At 33.4% G+C, this 5,727-nt stretch overlaps 1 pseudogene; it reads right to left on the reverse strand.

Annotated features, from left to right (window-relative positions):
* Window positions 1-1,572: 1,572 nt before the first annotated feature.
* LOC129008656 (olfactory receptor 52N2-like) lies at window positions 1,573-5,182 on the reverse strand (annotated as a pseudogene).
* Between the last annotated feature and the right edge of the window lie 545 nt (window positions 5,183-5,727).

The following is a 5,727-nucleotide window of genomic DNA, read 5'->3' on the forward strand; positions in this document are numbered from 1 at the left end:
AAGTAAAAGTTTGGTAAAATAATAAATATGAAACATTATTATAATATTAAACCATGTATATGTTTTAAAACGACGGTTTAGGAAAAGTAATTTATTGATCTGTTTGATAGTGTTTTGAATGGCTTAAATGAAGTTACCTGACAAAGAAACTTTACCAAATGAAAAAACCTAATTCTAAGATATAACAGCTTTACTATTGATAAGCTTATGATTTACATTACATAGAGGCACTTTATAATTTTAGCTTTAAAAAAAAAATAAAACTCAGGTTTTACTCCCAGGTATAAAAATCTTATTGCAAAAATACATGGTGTGGTTAATCTATTTTACTATTTTGCTATTTGACTATGTATAACATGATATTAAAATATATCATTTATATTAGCAAATAAGAATATAATTTTCATCAATATAACATCTTGACCTGCTTATCTATTTATACTTATTTTGTGATCACAGTCTATTTATTACTTCAGTTTTCTCTTGGATTATGTTCTTATTATTTTTCTCATGTTTAATTCAATCTTGCTATTACTAAATACCACATTTACCATTCTAATACTACCGTGCACTTTATCTCTGCTATTTCCAGAAATCTAAATAAGGTATAGTGTTCCCACAGTATTCATGAGGGAGTGGTTACAGGACACCTCCCATAATAAAATCTGTGGATGATCAAGTCATTTATGTAAAATGGTGTGGTATTTTAATATAACCTACACGCATCCTCTTGTATATTTTAAATCATCTCTAGATTACTTATGATACCTAAGGCAATGTGAATTCTATGTAAACAGTTGTTATATTGTATTATTTCTGTTTCTATCATTCTTATAGTTGTATTTTTTTTTCCAAGTATTTTTGATCTGCAGCTGGTTGAATCCCAGGGTGCAGAACCCACATATATGGAGGGCCAACTGTATTACTTTCTCCATTGTCCTTGACCACTCTACCTCTTTCTCCATCTACATGAAACTCAGATCAATCAGTCAAGCCCAGACATCTTTGATTGGCAAAGTATATAGATTTCTTTAAGTCTTCTTTCCTCTACATCTCTCCTGTCCTCAAACAGCTGTCAAGTAGTATCCATTGTATTTTCAAAATTATTCTTGACATTAACTGCAAAGAGTATTTCCCCAATTGTTATCATTCTAGTAACCACATTTATTGCAGCTTCATTTTTGTGTGCACTGGAACATTCATATAAATCCAAATACTTACCCAGGCAGCAGGATGTCAGAGATAAATGAGCAGGCAAAGATGTTTTTCTATAAAGTTATACAAGTGTCACATAAATATAGACTAGAAAGGATAACAGGACACTTGAAATTCAGTCCATTCGACAGGTCTAACTAAAGTTAAGTTTTGTAAAATGTATAATTATGTCTTGTCTATTTTATGTCTTTTATCACATTGAGGTCTTGAATTAAACATTTTGTGATTATTTAATAAAATTTATGGCAGAATATTCACATTTTTTCCTGAGTCCATAGTTTTTGAACCTTACATTTATTCTCTTCCTCTATAACTTTCTTTATCTTTATGCTGAATTCAGACTTCTATATCATAGATTTATGTCATACTTAAAATACCTTTCTCTCTATAAAACAATTTGATCACTCCTTCACGGATCTGCTTGGTCTTCACTCCATAGACAATTGGATTTAAGGTGGGAGGCAGCATCAGGTAGAGGTTGGCTATAAAAATGTGAACATGATGAGGTATGGTGTGTCTCCCAAAGCGGTGAGTGAAGAAGTTGAAAAAGGCTGGGACATAGGTGATGAAAATAGCACATATATGTGATGTACAGGTACTGAAGGCTTTGTGGCAGCATCTGCAGATGACAAATTCACTACAGCACGGATAATCATGGTGTAAGACATGGAGATACAGAACATGTCAAACCCCCCAATCAATATGGCAGGTATGAGACCTTAGATGGCATTAATCTGGACATTACCGCAGGATAATTTGGCCACAGACATATGGTCACAATAGGTGTGGTGGATGAGGTTGCCCCTGCAATAGGGAAGACGCTTGATCAGGAAAGCAAATGGAATCATAAGCAACACACTTCGAATGAAGGTGACAAGCCCAACTTTGGTAATTACAGTGTTGGTGAAGATGGTGGAATAGTGTAGAGGTAGCAAATGGCCACATAGCGGTCTAGAGCCATAAGCATGAGCACCCCAGACTCCATGCCTGTCAGCATGTGGACGAAAAACATCTGCACAAGGCAGGCATTAAAGCCAATTTCCTTGAGGCCAAACCAAAAAATACATAACATATTGGGAACAAATGAGGTGCATCCAGTAACATCTGTAAGAGACAGCAAGGCTAGGAAGTAGTACATGGGTCGATGCAGGGCCTCCTCATGGCTAATGAGGTATATAAGTCCACAGTTCCCCAAAACAGCAATGATGTACATGAAGCAGAAAGGCAGGGAGATCCAGATGTGTGCAGCTTCCAGCCCAGGAACGCCATTGAGAATGAAATATCTTGGTGTGAGGCTGGAGCTGTTGGCTCCATGCACGATGCTCACCAATTACGAAACATGCTAGTTTTTGTGCCAATAAAGTTGTCCCATATAAGGAGAGAGTAGTGAGATTATTTCCAGAGAAAAAAATATAAAAAAGTATTTTTCACATTCTAAATAATAAATTTAGGGAGAGATAATCATTTTGTACCCAAACTATGTTTTTGATTCTATTGAATGGTCCTATGACTGTAACTGAACCAACAGAATAAAAACATATTGCAAACATAGTGCCACAGCCCTGGCCTGGCTTGGTTTTCCACTGGAAACTCTGTTTATATGTGTCTACTTACATTCCTGGGCCATTTAGTAATGCTTGACTTTGCAACCTCAACCAATTTCCAAATTATGAACTCTATTTAAATAACACTGATTTTCTTAATTCACTGCATACTATCCCTTCTTTCAAGAAATACTTTGAGATGTGTCCACTGGGTTATAGTTAATCAAATTATGTCAGCACCTACCAATTATGCACTTCTATTATGATTCAGCTTGATCTATATACAAGTGTAAACCTGGCAAGTCTGGATTTTCCAAGTCAGAATAATCAAGGACAGAGATGTGAAGGGCCAAAAACGTACATAATAAGTTACAATTTATAAATCATGGCCATGTGTATTTTGTATTCGTCTCTTTTTGTATTATTTCAGGTTTCTTGATGGTAAGCATGAAATATTTTTGTAATGTTTGCATTTAGCTAATAACATTATTAAGCTCTATGTAATTTTCATGCTTTTTGTTAACTCTCCTCAAATCTCTGTGTTGATAGCATGATATATATAATATAAGCATGATATATATGAGCATGATACATATGATAAATCCATGATATATATCACCCTTTTATATAAGCATGCTTACATATACTATTAATATACAGTGCATGTATTACATATGATCATAATTTTATACCTTCTTTTGATGTATTATTTTTAGCCACCAAAAAACTATAGACAATTATATTGAGTAGGATAAAATCTTTACTAATTTTTTAGTCCAGTTTTTGAGAATGGTTAGCTTTCCATCTTTCTTCTGTGGCCTGAAACATGAATCTAACCTTGAAAGCTTTTCTGATTAAAGTTGTAAGACTCCATAGTCTTACCTTTTCTTTCTTTCCTTCCTTCTTTCTTTTCTTTCTTTCTTTCCTTTTTTCATTCTTTCTTTTTAAAAATATTTCCCCAGTTATTGGTTGCTTTAGATTACCAAATTGAATTATTCATTTTTCCATATCATTGCAGTTTAACAAATTATTTTATATTATCTTCTGTTATATTTTAATCTCCTTCAAAGTTCTAATTTTGATTGCTTCTCTCTCTCTCTCTTTCTCTGTGTGTGTGTGTGTGTCTGTCTGTCTGTCTGTCTCTATCTCTATCGCTGCGATGGGATTTAATCTAGAGTTTTCTACAGAGTCTTTTTAACCATTAATTAGTGGAAATCTTTTCAAGTGTTGCTGTATAAATAATCTCAGTATATAAAAAAGATAAAAGTAAAACCTTCTAGAAAACAATAAAAAATAGAACTGATTATTTTTAAAGCATTTTGCTTTAAGGCAAAATACTTTTAATGTTAAGTAAAGTAAACCGTGTAATTTTTCAGCACAACCTGGAACATAATAAGAAAAATACATATACTATCGCAATTATTGTTAGTATTATTATCATTATATTGCTCTACAAAATAAGTGAAAATAAAATTATGTCCAGCCATCCCTTAAAACCTCCTGGATACTTCCGTCTCACTCAGAGCAAACACCAACATCCTTGTATTTGTTTACAAAATCCTACACAATTAGGACTCTTTTAAATATCTAAATGTATCTCCCAGTATTCTAATTCTCATTCTCTCAGTCCAACCATACCTACTGAAGTTTTCTCAAGCTTAACAAACGTACAATTAAAGATATTTCTACTTGCAGTATCAGTGCCTGCCATGTTCATCCCAAGCTGTATAATGAATGGATGGATGAATACATTCTGAAATCTCCTTTTTGGATGGTCCTCCTCCTTATACATAAATACCTTAACAAATTAGTGTCACAATAAACTTTGAAAAATAAAAATGTATTAGGAAGACATGATTTCAAGTTTCAGGATGTCCTTAATCTTACCTACAAAAATTAAAAATTAATGAAATTGGAGATATTTAGAATTGGGAAGAGTACATGTAGTAGATGCATGCAAATTGTCTTTTGTATTATTTTGCATATCCCCAAAATAAACATATTATAAATAGAAAAATGTTACAGAAATGTAAATTTGGCTTCGAGGAATGTTGCCCATTCACACCAATAAAATTTTCTAATAAGATAATGGGATCACCACCATCTGAGGTATCAAACAGTGGGAAAACGGCATATGTCATTAATGTTGTCAAGAACTTGGGCTCTATGATCACTAGAATTTCTTCCAAGTGTTTTTTTTTTTAACTTTTAAGTTCAGGGATACAAGTGGAGTTTTGTTCCATAGGTAAATTTTTGTCATGGGAGTTTGTTGTGAAGATTATTTCATCACCCAGGTATTAAATCTCATACCTATTAGTTATTTTTTCTGATCTTCTCCATCCTCCCACCCTCCATCCTAACTCTTACATTAATTCATTTTCAATGGTAGAGATGTTACTGCTTCCTAAGGAATACTCCTCCATCTATGGAGGGCAGAGAAGTTTTTCTATTATCGTATAGAAATATGCTTGTCTGTATCTCTTTGTTCCATGTCACATCAGCTTCATGGAATCCCCTTCCTTCAGCACCTAAACTACATTTAATTTTCTGCCTCTTGTCCCTCCTCAAGGCAATTTGCAAATTCCTTGGTTTCAAAATTCTAAAGAGTGAAGTAATTCAGAACTTCCTTATTCAACTGCTGTCTCACTTAAATCCCTCCTATATAGTAGCAATTTTGTGCATTTTATTTGTTTTCTTTTTATCTGAACCATTTTCATCCACACTCACCCTGCTGCCAGATGTTTTTAAATTCCCATTCATGACTGATATTACTCAGAAACAATTGCACAATATTGATGAGGAATCCTAGATAACAAACTTAATATCTTCTCTGGGGATTTTCCAAGCTAAAGTAAAAAAATTCTTTGGGGCTTTACAGATAGATGTCCCATAGGTCTCTGAAAAGGAGGTGAATTTACCTTTGTTGAAAATAGATCTATATTTAGAATATGTGTATGCCTGAGGGAAA

The sequence above is a fragment of the Pongo pygmaeus genome, chromosome 9 (genome assembly GCF_028885625.2).
Source record: "Pongo pygmaeus isolate AG05252 chromosome 9, NHGRI_mPonPyg2-v2.0_pri, whole genome shotgun sequence".
In the NCBI taxonomy this organism is placed as follows: Eukaryota; Metazoa; Chordata; class Mammalia; order Primates; family Hominidae; genus Pongo; species Pongo pygmaeus.